At 33.2% G+C, this 16,689-nt stretch overlaps 1 long non-coding RNA gene across 1 annotated transcript; it reads left to right on the top strand.

Moving 5' to 3' along the window:
• The first annotated feature begins 12,928 nt into the window (after positions 1-12,928).
• On the top strand, positions 12,929-15,783 carry LOC115445138. Its single transcript, XR_003938796.2, has 3 exons — positions 12,929-13,043; positions 13,863-14,007; positions 15,586-15,783. It is a non-coding gene; the product is annotated as an uncharacterized LOC115445138 (long non-coding RNA).
• Positions 15,784-16,689: the final 906 nt, after the last annotated feature.

The following is a 16,689-nucleotide window of genomic DNA, read 5'->3' as shown; positions in this document are numbered from 1 at the left end:
ATTTACAGTGTACTTCTATCATTATCAATACATATATTCGATTAATAAGATCTAGAATAAATCGTTAATCAGACAAACATAATATTGAAAATATTATTTTTATTTTATTTTACTATAACATTTTGTGTACAAAATGCTTATAAAAGTAAATACTAATGATATTCACATTCCATATTAGATTTACAAAGTATTACACCTCTATTAAGCTATGTAGCGCTGATAATTTGATCTTAGTTATTAATTATATTCAATGGAAGAAAATACTACTTTAAAATAAACTGCATGCAAAATTCGAAATACTAAATAATAAAATATACTTAAAAATTATTTTTATGTCTAAAATACATACTGTGACGAATGATAATTAACATTGATATTTATAATATGCTAAAACATTCTCAATTGTCAAACTATATTTTTACAACAATTGATTTAACTTTATAACAAATATATAGAATTCTTTTTGTATTTCGATAATCATTTTAATGTAATCATCAAATAAATATCAAGTATCAATGTTCAAATAAAAGAAATTTATTATTTTATAAAATTGCCTAATAATATACGATTCAATATAGAAATACATAAAGATTACAAATCTAGAACAGCAATTAACTCTGAAACATACTAGCTAGCCATATTATTTATCTTTGTCTTCATCAAAAGGAAATTCGGATTCTAGCATTATCTTTCTACACAAATAAGAAACTAATATATTAACAAGAACAAACTTATTCTAAGCCAAACAAAATTATTTCACAAATAAGTCACGCTACTTTTAAAAATTGAAAATGTTCACTGGAAAAAGAAATTAACATCAAGTTTACAATGATCATTATACTTATCCATAGAAAAAGGAACTATAAAGATTAGCATTCATTAAAATATACTTTCTTCGTCATGCGAAGGTTGTTTACTGCGATAATAATATAAAAATATTTTATGTAGATATCAAACAGATTAATTTAACAATTTGTTAAACAAGAAAAGATTAAATAATTATAATAAGAACTGATTTAAAACAGGTCTATGAAACCGGGTAGTAATCAACAGCGAAATGCAGATGCGATACAAATTATACATATTAGATATATACCATAACAGTGGGTATATGATCTAAATAATAGAGTATCTAAAAAGAAAGAGATTCGAACAATGAACGCGATAAAAGCAAAATTATTTCGCACTTGTGTACATGATATTATCTTTAAATTGCCATCACTTAACTATTAATTATGGGTTACGTGGTGGTTAAATTACAACATACAATAAACACAAAATGAGCATTATGATCAAACAACGAAATCATAAATAAGTCGTATACAAAATGATAATTGTTACATAAAATATAAAGGAAGTAATGCGAATTGCTGCAGAAATGTAGGTACCGGTTGTAACATTAAAACATCAACACTAAAGCAAGCAGGTCGACGCAGGAACGATTGAATATTTTCTGAACGATGCAATATTATTAGGCGACACAGAAGGGTTATATATATATAATATTAATTCATTATACAATAAATATATATATCGTTAATTTGACACCTGTATAACTAAAAGACTTCATCGAGCCAATTTGTAATTATATGTACAGTCATGATGCTATATAGTGAATAGTGCGCCGTTTTATGTGCAATTTTGTTAGTCTATGACGCGTCTATTGTAAAACGTCTTTGCCGGTGCCACACACAGACAAATATTAGAACACTTGTTTGAACTCATGTTTGGCACGGGTATTTGCGTATTTGTATTCTATTACAGACACTGACCAAATTAAATTTTTTATGGCTTTTTACTTTTAGGTTTCCATATATAATCAGTTCTCATTCAAAGCAACTCGAGTAACTTTGAACGCTTGATGTGTGGTCGTAAAACCAATACAGAATGACAAGATAATACGTAAACATTTAAAACAAACTTTGCACAAATGAAAATTCCCGTGCCACACATGAGTTCAAATATTTTTGTTATCTGTGGCGAGAAATAATATTATCTTTTTGACATTGATAAAATGACGATGTCTTAGTTTTTTAATAAAAGAAAGGTGGACCAAGGAACAACTTTATTCAACTGTATGTGTGACGTCATCAGAATTTCTCGGGTTTTATTTTTTTGTTTCTTTGAAATTAAGTATTCAAAAATATGAAAATACATAATCGTACTCAGAGTAGAAAAATTAAGAATGGTATTTTTGTTTAAGGCACTTTAACATTTTTTTATGTTAATTTACGCTGAAGCTGTTGTCCATGAAGGATAAATAGTAAAAGGCATGATTAGTGTTTTGATAACTTATTCTCCAGTGTCATCTAACTGAAAGTATCTTACAACAAAATAATTTTAAAAAAACTTTTAGAGGGACTGTTTGACAGTGATATACCCTGATATAATCACTACGTTTTAAGAGACAGGACATAAAATCGAATTTACATGGCGTATCAATACCAATATCACGGAAGAATACGTCAGGAACGTCAAATAACAATACTACCAACTGAACAAAATACATAGTAGTGAGCACTTTTATCGATATCGATAAATTCTACTGGTGGGAATCGACGCTAATGCTACTTTGATAAAATTCATATAATGTATTTTTGAGTCCACATTATCAATCCAACTCACAATATACAGTGAACATTTTAGCACTATAATTACAAGGCTGGACTAAAGTGACGATTCGAAATAAAATGAAAAGCTTTCACATGTTGAATAATAATTGTATTTTAAAATAAAATCCTTTATTCACCATGTAGGCGAATGTAGTTGCACTTATGATTGGTCAAGGTACAATGAGAATATTTAATTATAAAGTCAAAGGATGGTGACACTTTTATCGCACTTCTCTTGAAAGATATTATCATTTGTGCAATAATTGTTTCTAAAAACATGGCACGGAAATTCAAACAACATTTCATCAGGAAGTGGATCAGCTTTCAAATTTTTCGATGGTATGGCTGACTTTCTAAGGCGATTGTTCTTTATATTAAAATCTTTGTTGGTACACACACACACACACACACACACACACACCGACACATACACGACTTTAGTATTTTTTGTCCTGATGATCAGTCATCATCTTACTAATATTATAAAGCGTGTGCATGCAATTGTATGTTTATTATTCGTACCCGCAAAAAATCTAAAATGATTGCGATTAAACTTGGTATGTAGATAGTTAGAATTACGACTTTTTATCACTATGTTCCCACAGAATCTGGACCTAAATGGGTGTAACCACGGAGGGCAAATTGATTAATAAATTTAAACAGGTATCGATATCGATAATCATAACAACATCACTAGTAACATAATGGTAATTAGAAAATGAGAATTTTATTATTTCTAAGCTACTTTATTTGCGCGATAACTAAAACATCTAATTAATGCTTACCTGACCTCATCCAATGGAAATTTCGCCATAAACATTCTGCTTTTGTGATTTATTCGACTGACTCGATCTCCACAAATTTCACACATAATCAAACGATTTTTTGCTGGCATGTCTTTAAAACCTATTCACTTACACCAACAAAAACACTTTTTGGTATATTTTTACTTGTTTGAATAACAAATAATACAAACATAAGTCAATAAACACAAATGTATTCCAAAACGTCAGGAAATACACAAACAATAATAATGGCGGTGAGGAATAGAAAGAGAAACTGTACTGAGAGAGAGAGATAGCAGTATCCGCCATTAAATGCCATGTCAATTCCATACAAAAGATTTTTTGTTCCTTGTTGCGCTAGGCTGTTCTGTCCCTATATACTCAGAACAAGCCTATATATTATAATTCTCTTTGGATTTGTCCTACATACTACTCTATGTTTTGACTGTTTTCCAGTGTTGCCAGGAAAATAGCGGCCTCATTCGTCGTAAATTCGTGATGCAATATCTCAGTATCAACCAACAAATATCAAGGAGAAAATAAATAGCTAAAAATAATTATAATAAAAAGATTTACCGCCTTCAAAAGCCTCAAACTCTCAAAAACTCAAAACCAAAAATAATTTGACATAACAGATATATATTGGATTTGGTTTGGTTGGTTTGGATTTGGAGTCGGTGCCTTGGGGAAAAAGGATGAGAGTAAATTTTTACGATGCGCGCGCACATCGTCTCGAAATAGCGACACCATGAAATTTGGGGATTTTAATATATGTGAGCAAAAAGCCAAAAATCCATAAATAAGAAGTTCAATCAAAAAGCAATTGGAAAATAGTAGTTCCAGATCATAAAATTATGAAATATTTTTTTAAATTCATTTGAAAGTTTTGACTTTTTTTATCTGTTTTACAAATATGCGAAACGAGTGCCGCCATGACATGACGTCATCAAGTCAGTAACTCAGAACAATGACAAGCATAGAAGTAACACTATGACATTTGAGTGTACTGTGTCTTAGACAGCAAGAAATTTAATTGTGTTGCGATCCCTTCTGACATCTTATCGATATCGATAGATGCTTAGTCTATCGGCTATGGTAAATTCACAGACCTGCTAAAATAAACACTTTTCAGTCACTCAACTACAAACCGTTGCAAATTGCTATTTTAGTTAAAGGCTAAAAAAAGATATCAAAACCCTGATTTGGTATTCAAGTACCAAAATAGTCTGGGTATATAAAAGCACTCGGTAAAAAACTGTTAAATTACAATAAACTATAGAACTACCGGCGTTCTTCGAGCTAAATTTTGTCCAATTTTCATTTGCTATTTACAGCAGTTTCCATGCCTTCCGAAACGTCATTTACTAAACACAAAAATGGTTTAGCATTTAGATTATTAAATTAAGAAACTGTTAGAAATTTCGGAAGGAATGGAAACCGCTGTAAGTAACAAACAAGAAATCGGCCGGAATTTCGTCTAGGAGAAAGCCAGTACGCCTTCTGTTCTTTTCTGAATTTCTTAGCGATTAAAAGATACCCAAGAGGTGTGATTTGACAGAAGCTACTAAAATGGGACAGTAAAATTAAAACACAGCGGTATACTATTATTCATGTCACATATGTTTGATAACTTATTTCAATGTTAATAAAACTTTGTCGAAATGCTTAGAGCAAACACGGTGCTGTTTTTTCCAATGCCCATTGGGACGAGCTATGGCAACGATCCATTTTTGCCTCATAGCATCATCTGTGGGGACTCTGCAATGAAACACATTGTATGAAACACACTATGAAAATCAGATAGTTTCCTCGACCCCAGCGTTCGCGCACGGTTTCCAAGTGGCTTTTACCACTACACCACCATATATTGAAAGCAAAAGGCAATTTATGCAAAATAGTAAACGACAATATACTAACATCTATGTTATCGACAGAATATGCAGCACAACACTATTGAACACGACTACGTAAATTGGTAAAAATAAAAAATATTTAATAATGACTGGATCGAATGGCCAACAGCAGATTATAATACGACTACAGTATAATAAAGTATAATTAATAACACTTTTGCACTTATGTACAGGGTTTAAGCAAATATATTAGGTTTTTTGTTTACTCCCCGGTGGAAGCTGATGACTTCAGTTTAATTTTCTTTACGAGAAGAATGAGATTTACACCCCACAATAACGCAGGCCATTGCTTGTTCCTAGGGCTATATTTTACTTAAAGAGCACTGTGTATTTATTAAAATTAACAACAAAAATATTACACAACATGTAGCCACTTTTGAAAAACACGCGCTGAAGTATTACGTAACTAAATTGTGTGGGCGCGTTTGTGACATTGTTTTGAGATTGACAAGTTGGAACATCTGACATTTTATTTGCTTTTTAATTCGGCATCATAAAGATGACCAAAGGTAACCATTTGATTATTTTAAAGTATACGCAAACCGACCTTAGCAACATAATATTTGTCTCGTTCTTTTCAACGGTTTTGGCCTATTTGAAAAAAAAGGATAACTATATGAGGGTAATTTAGATTCCTCCTATGTTTGTTCTTGTTCGAGACTTCAACACACTGGGACCGCTTTGCGGCAGAAGACGCCATTTATTGCAGCCCAGTCAGCAAGTACATGTAGTGTCAAACTATGTAAACAAATCTTCATAAATATTTCATTTAAAGTAATATAATCATATTCTCAATTGTTTAGTTTGTTTATTAGTGTATTTGTTAAGTTTCGAAAATGACTCAGTGTTGTGTGAATGGATGCAAATCGAATTCACGCAAAAAAGACCCCGAAATATCTGATCATAGTTTAGTAACTGTTTTTACCGAAAATTAGTAAATACATAACATACATAACATCACGCATTTTATCCCCGAAGGGGTATGCAGAGGCGCAACTAGGGCACCCACTTTTCGCCAAGTATGTTCCGTCCCATGATGTGATAGGGGGCGAGCCTATCGCCATATCGGGCAAAAATTCCAGACTCCGGGCTGATACTGAGCAGAAAAACCCAAACATCACTTTGCCCGACCCGGGATTCGAACCCAGGACCTCAGAGCGCTATTGTACCCGACATGCAATACAACTACGCCACCGAGGCAGTCAAATTAGTAAATATCTTTGTATATTTAGTTTTTGGATTTGTTTTTATCAATTAAAATTATATGTGGATTTGGTTTGTTAAGCTTTGGACCCTTTTAGGCGTGATTTATATACATTAAAATCATTATGTTTGTTTACACACGAGCTTAGGGATGAATGGATTTGTTTAGAAATTATTGATATCGATGTTTTTAACAGACGCCCGTTTATCAGTTACGGTTTTTATCTTTAAAAGAATGTTAGAGCGCACATCAATATTGTATTATCCAGAACGACAAACTAAGTGAAATTAGAATATTTTTCTAGATTACCAAAAAAATTAAAAACCAGGGCAAAATGGATTAAGAATATTGGGCGACGTGATTGGAATCCTACACCAAATACATATATTCGTTCTTTACATTTTGAGAAGAAATGCATAAACCATACGTTAAAACTACCGCGAGTAAAAGATAACTGTTTTTCAACAATATTCCCGGTAAGTAAAATAGTAATGATTATTATACTTCACCTAATAGTAATATTACTTTAATATATTTCTACGAATAAAATTAGAATTGTTATTGCATAACCAATGAAACATAAAAGAAACAACATAAAGATGAAATATAAGATATATTTTTACAATTGACGGTCTAATGTTTCAAGCAACCTTTGCATGCACGGAAATAGATACATAATCATATTGTTATTGCAAATAATTATTATAATTGATTATCTTAACCACCATCTTTACGCTCATTGATTTTAGTTTGCTGAGACATAGTTATGTTTCTCGATCAAAGAGCATAATAACTAATTATAAAATAATACCAACCAAATAATTACCGGCTACGCTATCTTATTCCATTTATCGTGTATTATGTAAATATCTTAATCTGTAACTTAATTTTTTAGCAAGGAATAGTGCAACATACTAATATACAAAATAAATCAAACACAACTGGATGTTTGTCACAACAAGTACTGCTTTCTTTAACAATTGTTACTTATAAATTAGTTTCAGTTTGTTAGTTTATATTATGGTAGAACCTAACCCCTTTTGTATTTGATCTTTTTTAGGCTTGTTTATCTCTCTTTTAACTCTTCGATGTCGATACAAAATTTTCGGTACTAGCATATCACTATTGTAAGGGGCGGAGTCGGCGCCATTTTATGCATTCAAAGTGCCGCATGTCACGTGACCATATCGGTCACCTCTATACTCTTTTATCATTGTTACCAAATGGCGGGGAAGTGTTGCTATGTTAAAAACGAATGTTAGTTCACTTTTCGGCCACGACGGTTCTCTTTCTGAACAGATTATATAAGTAAGTGTAGAAATAAATTAATAAATTAATAATAGATACAAATAAAAATTATTAAAGTCCGGAAAATATATTATTTTATGATATTTAAATAAAATTTATTTAACTAGATAATGCGTTATAATATAACTTTGTATTAAATAGGTACCTCTTTTCGATTATTAGTGTCCTTTTCTCTACAAACATAAGATAAAGCGAAAGATACAATTTTTAGAAAGATTTTTACCTTGTAGCGACAATGTAGTATTTATTCTTTCGTGCGTATATATACACACACACACACAGTTTTTTTGATACATATAAATAAAGTTCTCACTGTCTGCTTGTGTATGGTTCAGAATTCAAAAAAATTTTAGTCGTTATTCTGTTTATGTAATCGTTATTTTATTTTATTTCGGATTTCCGGTAATTTATTTTAATATTACGGTAAGTGATAATTAGGAGCCTTTTTTTTTGTTTTGCGAAGATAGTAAGTACTTACTTTATTATTACCGTCCAGTTTTCGTGGGGGGCGACGCGACTGAGCGGTCATGATAGGGTAACCGTGCCTTAAGGCCCGGCTTCGCACCCCGATAAGTGAAATGAAATGACATTAAGTTACGGTCGTGATAAATAACAAACAATGTAAAAAAAATATATACTTACCTATACTTAAACAATCACATTATAAAGTATAAGTAGTTCTCTACATTACCGAAAAGTTCAAAAACAAATTATGGAACCTAAAATCACTTAATACTTATCTTCACTTTTTAAAATTATATATATCTACTAAGATGTTTTTATTTCATAAACACGTTGTTCGAGCTCAATACTGGCAAGACGAAAGCGAGGTAATTGCCCGACATTCACAATAGTCAACCTTCAACCACTGTCGCGGTTAGTTGGGTTTCTAACTTTTGTATTTTTCTATATACTTATAATAAATCTGTAGAGAGGTCAATTCTGTACATGAAATATATTTCCAAAATAACTGTCAGGGGGTGATTAGGGATCGATACTGATGGCAAAAATGCAATTAGTAAAATTTTTGTCTGTCTGTCTGTCTGTCTGTCTGTATAACCGTTATACAAACAAAAACTACTCGACGGATTTTAACGAAACTTGGTACAATTATTTTTCATACTCCTGAGCTGGTTATAGTATACTTTTCATCACGCTACAATTAATAGGAGCAGAGCAGTGAAGGGAAATGTTGGGAAAACGGGAGAAGTTACTCCATTTTTTAAGCTTCCGTCGCGTGTGCAACCTTAGTGGTTAAAGCTACACAGAAATCATGTATGACGGAAATGTTCTCCTTAAAGTTATATAAAAAATATCCCACGACAGCATATGTCTATCTTTTATGGTTGACTCACAATAACACGTGTAACTCCCGATAGCTTAGCAGTTCGAAGCTTATAACACCCTCAAACGCTGACGGAGTCATCAATAGTTTCATTTCATACGTTAGTAAGAATACACTATGTAACTTATTTTTAACCGACTTCAAAAAAAAGGAGGAGGTTATCAATTCGACGTGAATTTTTTTTTTGTATGTTTGTTACCTCAAAACTCGCTCATTTATGAACCGATTTGGAAAATTCTTTTTTTATTCGAAAGAATTTCTCTCCAGATTGGTCCCATAATTTTTTTTTCAAGATCGCTTCGGTAGTTTGGTTTTAAAATTAAAAAAAATAGAATAATTATGTCGTCCAAGAAAACGAAATCGCGAATTTAGCTTTCCTGTGACGTATTTAGTTATGTTTTTGCATTGAGTTTGGTTGCCTGTACTTCTCACATACTTATACATATAGCATAACATCTTTTCCCCGTGTCAGGGGTAGGCAGAGGCGTAACATTTCATCGCGATAGTCGTACTGTGTGTGAAACATATCAGTTGTGTTTTTGGGTTGGGTTTAATTGACTCTACTTCTTACATACATACATATATGTATATAGCATCACACCTTTTCCCCTTTTTAGGGGTAGGCAGAGATGTAACACCACAGCGCAATAGTTATAGTATGATCGAAATATATCAGTCGTGTTTTTGCGTTAGGTTTGCTTGAATCTACTTTTTACATACATATATATAGCATCACACCTTTTCCCCTTTTCAGGGGTAGGCAGAGATGTAACATTTGAGCGCGATAGTCGTACTGCGTGCGAAACACATTAGTTGTGTTTTTGCGTTAGGTTTGCTTGAATCTACTTTTTACATACATATATATAGCATCACACCTTTTCCCCTTTTCAGGGGTAGGCAGAGGCGTATAATTTCGTATATAAATACGTAGGCAGAGGTGTTACACCACACCGCGATAGTTGTACTGTGAGCCAAATATATCAGTTGTATTTTTGCGTTAGGTTTCCTCGAATCTACTTCTTACATAAATATATATAGCATCACACCTTTTCCCCGTGTCAGGGGTAGGCAGAGGCGTATAATTTCATCGCGATAGTCGTACAGCGTGCGAAACACGTTAGTTGTGTTTTTGCGTTGGGTTTAGTTGACTCCACTTTTTACATACATACATATATGTAGCATCACACCTTTTCCCCTTTTCAGGGGTAGGCAGAGGTGTCACACCACAGCGCGATAGCTGTACTGTGAGCCAAATATATCAGTTGTATTTTTGCGTTAGGTTTCCTCGAATCTACTTCTTACATAAATATATATAGCATCACACCTTTTCCCCGTGTCAGGGGTAGGCAGAGGCGTATAATTTCATCGCGATAGTCGTACTGCGTGCGAAACACATTAGTTGTGTTTTTGCGTTGGGTTTAATTGACTCCACTTTTTACATACATACATATATGTAGCATCACACCTTTTACCCTTTTCAGGGGTAGGCAGAGGTATTACACCACAGCGCGATAGTTGTACTGTGAGCCTAATATATCAGTTGTGTTTTTGCGTTAGGTTTGCTTGAATCTACTTCTTACATACATATATATAGCATCACGCCTTTTCCCCTTTTCAGGGGTAGGCAGAGGTGTAGCACCACAGCGTGATAGTTGTACTGTGAGCCAAATAATATCAGTTGTGTTTTTGTGTAAGGTTTGCTTGAATCTACTTCTTACATACATATATATAGCATCACACCTTTTCCCCTTTTCAGTGGTACTCAGAGGTGTAACTCCTCAGCGCGATAGTCGTATCGTGAGCGAAATACAACTATGCCATTGAGATGGTCTATTTTTTACTAACACAAAAAAGCAAAAAATAAAAATAATTTTAACAAAAAATTAAACCGCCTTCAAAATCCACTCAAAACCAAAAAATAATTTCACATAACAAGTAAGTATATATTGGATACCAATTTTGGAGTCGGTGCTTAATTAAAATTGCTAGTTAAGCTAGATAAATACATTAACGAATATACGAAAACTATGTGCTGCCAGCGTACAAAGTCAACAAGTAAGATCGTCACCGCAGATAAACACATCGCCGCAGCACAGCAAATGGAAGCTATTAAGGAAATATTTAAATTTGTGAACTGTACACTACCCAAATTCTTCCCCTGTTACATATAGCTGGTCAAATGTGGGTGTATTACACTCCCTGCCTCGAAAAAAGAGGAAATAAAAAGATGAAACACCATACATGTGCTTGGTATTACACCTTTCACTGTGTATGTTGTAGTACACGCAAACCTACTCCTTTTAATTGATTTGAAAGAAAAGCTCATAGATGGACTATGCACCAAATATAGCTAACTAGCAATTTTAATTAGGCACCGACTCCAAAATTGGTATCCAATATATACTTGTTATGTGAAGTTATTTTTTGGTTTTGAGTGGATTTTGAAGGCGGTTTAATTTTTTGTTAAAATTATTTTTATTTAACTAATACTTAAATGCATTTTATTCGACTGTCGTGACGATGGAACGGTCGACGCTCGGGCTCATTCGGGCCCACTCGGGTTCACTGGGGCCGTATCAATGCGAGCTGCTAGGGCTGTATAGGTATATGATTATAGTAAATACTGTGCTGTTTTTATGTGCAATTTTGTTAGTCCATGACGCGTCTATTTATAAAACGTCATTGTATATCTATACTTCTATATAAAGCTGAGGAGTTTGTTTTTTTGTTTGAACGCGCTAATCTTAGGAACTTACAAAATCTTTCAGTGGTGGATAGCGTACTTATCGAGGAGGGCTATATATTATCACGCTATGATCAATAGGAGCAGAGCAGTAATGAAATTTTTTTGCAAAAGCGGGTAAAGTTTATTACTTTTAAAATATAACGTTGCGTGCGCTGCGTAAACGCAAAAAAACTGTTCCTCTTAAAAAGATTTTATCATTAATTATTTTCTTTTAATAATAATTATTATTACCCACCGACCCTTATTTTTTTTCTTAGGAATAAAATTTCACAGATTTGCACTTAAATTATTTAAGTATAAGTAATTTGACTTAAAGCTATTTAATAAGTTCGACGTGATTTTTATCATCGGACTAATAGTTTGCATTTCTCGCCTTGAGGTCGTCTATCCTCCAACAAAAGTGGAGCATCTACTTATAAGTACTTTTAGCTAAAGGAGAGATGCCTATTGTTTTTTAAAAACTATAGGTAGAGCTGTGGAGGTACATACTTCCAAGATCTTTACATCAAGGTTTTATTATGTACCTAGGTAGGTAAGGGAATGATGACTAAATACACAAGTAAACTGGTCGCCAGATAATAAACGTTACCATGGACTTGATTACTAGAAACATATTACATTCATGAAAGTCACTACTCAAATAGTATTAACACCATCTAGAATTTGAAATTATAAAACATCATACAGCACTGACCGCACGGCGCCTATCAACCTACTTACTTATATTGCCGAATGCCAAGGAGGTAAATACACTGGTCACAATGGCCTCCAACCCGTAAAACAGTCTATTTTGTGTTTGCACTATGAACCATGCATATAAGATTTTTAAGTACTTGAAATTTATTATATTCTAGTTAGCTTACTATAGTTACATACTTGTACAGCCCTAGTAGTAGTAGCTCGCATTGATACGGTCTGAGCGTCGACCGCCGTGGCCTGGGATATTTTTAATACATACATTTGTAAAATAATACATTTGTAAAACGTCATTGGCCGTGGCTATCTAGTTTATTGATCTCTGGTCGCCATGACAGTCCAATTAAATGCATTTAATAGTTAAAAATAAGTTAATTACTGTATACTTATTCCTAACGTATGACATGAAAGGTTTTTTTTCATTCACAGTCCGAGTAAGTATAATTTGTACATCGTCTAAAATTACAGGACGGCATTTTATTTTATATTCTGACCACAAAAGTGCTCAAACCTCTCATGTTCCCATAAAGCTTTTTAATCCTTATAAGCAAGAGGATCGATTGGCATATTTTTTTTGCATAAAGCGGATACTGGATGCAGATCGTAAGATTCACCTACAAATTTTCTTATACCTACATCGGTTAAGGCAGATGCCCTTACTGCCCTGTCTCAAAAATCCACTATGTATTTATATAGAATTTAGGTACTTATAGAAACTATTTATTACTAGAACTAAATATTTACTTTTTTAGTCTCCAACTGTTACTTTTGCGATTTCCTATTAATTTAATGACATACAAGATAGTTGTATTGGCTACCAGCCTAGTTGGTCTAAGGCACGTAAAGTGCCTATTAATAAAATCACCGAGACAACTGGTCCTATCCAGTCACTACCTGATCACCTTGAATCTTGACTTTTACTATTTGCTAATTTAATGTCGGATTCCTTTATGTTTTGAATTTATTTTGGACATTAGTGTATAATGTGAAACATTGAATAGATAGTTACAGCAGGTTTTGACGACTGGAAACTGCATGTTATTGCTTTTCAAGGATTCGTTACATACGTCTTAAATTACTAGTAATAATATTTCCTGACCAAATCTACATATTTACACAATAACAAACTCTAAAAATATTAATACCTTGGTAAGATCTAACATTTTGACAACATCAAATCATAATGAGCACCTAGTTACTAATTTTCCTCAATTTTCGAATGCTAAGTACTTATAGACCATATTGCACAACAGATGCCCACTAAATTAGAGAAGCTGCAATTGGAATGTCTACGACTTCCACCGTACTACCCGGACGTTGCTGCAAAAGATTAACACTTTTCCGTAATATGGATAACTATTTACAAGGAAAAAAATTGGACTCCGATGTGTCTAAGTAGTAAGTACAAACCGTCTTCAGCGAGTTTATTGATTCTCGCACCTATGTTTTTTTTAGTAAAGGAATCAGTATATTGATCCCTTTACTAAAAAATGATATGATTCCTATCCTATTCTATGAATTCAAAATAAAAAATAAATTATGAAATTCTCATAAACACCGAAAATTTTAACGAAACGTGAGAACGACCCACATAGTACTTACCCCATACACTTTAATCGTGAGATAGATGAATCATCATCAGTGTAGGTACCCTACTGTTCGGTTCATCGCCTCCTTGCACTAGTGGCGGTATAAATAAATATAAGATTGTTGACCAAGAAGTTCTGGGTTCCACACTTAGTCAGGTGTGTTGATAAGGGTGGGTGAAAGAATTAGGTTTTAAGTATTAGGTAGCTATAAACCCTATGCTATTTCCCAATTACACCCCTTACATCTACTTTCAATAGTTGTACCAACCTTGTGAATATTTCTTATCTCATATCTAAACGCGGACTTTCACGACATCTTGGAGGTAAGTAAACGTTTCGCTGACTATTTTGGAGTAATCAGTAAGGAGAATGCCCATGCGTTTATGGAAAGCCGCCTTGCATATTTTCATTTTGAATGATAGTGTAAATTATACACAAAATAAAATAATAACCGAATAAGACAACTACTTAAATATCTGTACTTAATCCTTTTTTATTGTGGCGTTTTCTATATACAGGGTCATTTTGACATCGCGTTACTAAATTAAACCACAGGCTTATCTAGTTGAAAATAACACTTTACAATAAGTCACTTGAGCCGTAGATGTAAAATAAAAAGTGTAAGTTTCTAACAAAATAAATATTAATAAAAAGTCATTTTAATTTTACGCGCCCTAATGCCACTACTTCTGCTTTAAAAGAATTTACTGCAGTTGTTACATCATACTTTCATTCAGAAATACGTACACGCCATATTCTCATTAAATTACAAAGGATCAAAAAATGAAAAAACTAAAACCAGGATTTTTGATGAAAATATTGGTTATTAAGTAATGGATGATTTTTGGCAAAGTGACAGCAAAAGAGAAGACGAGTATGTGGTTTCATTTATTAACGCAATGTAAAAATGACCCTGTATATAAAAATGAATCGAATCCCTATTTCCCTTGGTCACGCCATCACGCGTGAACGGCTGGACCGATTTCCCATTTTTTTTTGTGTTTGTTATTGTTAGCAAAAGGTTCTTATGAAAGAAAAAAAATTAAAAATTGCACGGAAAATTAGAAAACTTAACGAAAATCTAAATTTTATATATCTGTCCATTGTTTGAAATAACTGTCAACGATTGACATAATGCGCGCGCCAAAATCCATAGTTAAGCCGGGACAACGTCTGTCGGGTCAGCTAGTAATTATATATTTGACATTTATTTTAAAATTGGTGTTGAACAGATAGGTATAGGTTATTCCCATTGTTCCCAGGGATTGGCCTATGATTTTTATCTACTTAAATACATCGTTAATCAACTATCAGAAGAATTGAGTGTAAGTAATAAAAACATTGCTATTGTAATATCTCGCTTAATATAATAATATGTTATTGTCAGATACGGCCTTAGGGAGAGACGAATCGGGAACCACCTGGGGCCGTGCGCTTACAGGGGCCTCGCGCGGTGCCTTGGAGGACCTTGTTTACGATATTACGGATGGAACTATTAAAACCGGGGAACTGTTTTTCTCTCCGCCCGGGCACCGCGTCGTGAAGGTGATTAAAGTATGAAATAAAATAGCTTTTATTGTGACTAGTTTGATGTATAAAATGATATCACTTAAATATTTTATGAGAAAAAAATACTGCCTCAACTCATCGAATAAACGTCCGAACATAGCTTACTGCATTCCATAGATTTTTGAACAATATCGATGAAAGCGTTATCTCTACTCTAGACTTTTGACAGTAAGTATTACGCAGCGCATGCAACTACTAGAAACTCACAAAAGAAATTAATTTCCGCCGCTTTTACAACATTTTTCATTGATGATGTTAAATAGCCTATAGCCCCCCGCGGTAAATAGGCTACCCAATAGAAAAAAAAACAAATTGAACCAGTAGTTCATAAACGCGTACTTACTTTATATTCTGGAAAAATATATAGGTAGCGGGCCTGTGTCCCGGAAAGCTCTTTTACGCGGACGAAGCTGCGGGCAAAATCTAGTAACTTTTTAAAGAATTTTCATCTTCTATCACCTTATATTATTGTTATACGGACTTAAATACATAATAACCCTAAATGTCACGAATTGAACTTTCAATCTCGACACCTACAGAACCGGTTGGTTTGGGTCATCAGGCGGCGTGTATTTGCCACATAACCACATATTTACATAATATGATCACCTACATTTATATAGGAGGTGTCAAATGATTGCGGACCAAGAAAAGAAAGAAAATGAAAACATTTTAGTAAAGAATTTTACTGACTACAAAAACTACTACAGCACAAAATTTAATTTAACTTTATAATATAAGTAAGTAATTATTATTATTAAAACTCGAGCAATGTAATCTTTGGTCTAAACCATGTTAATAATCATTTTTATATTATTTTGGATTCGCTGCTTCATTTTATTGTTGATAAAGACATGAACCGTGGCAGTCATAAGGACGGTAAACCAGGCTATCGCCCGAGACCTTGAGTTTAAAATCCAGT

Source organism: Manduca sexta, chromosome 28, assembly GCF_014839805.1.
Source record: "Manduca sexta isolate Smith_Timp_Sample1 chromosome 28, JHU_Msex_v1.0, whole genome shotgun sequence".
Taxonomy (NCBI): Eukaryota; Metazoa; Arthropoda; class Insecta; order Lepidoptera; family Sphingidae; genus Manduca; species Manduca sexta.
The sequence above is the reverse complement of the archived record's forward strand: the minus strand, read 5'-3'. Positions and strand labels throughout refer to the sequence as shown.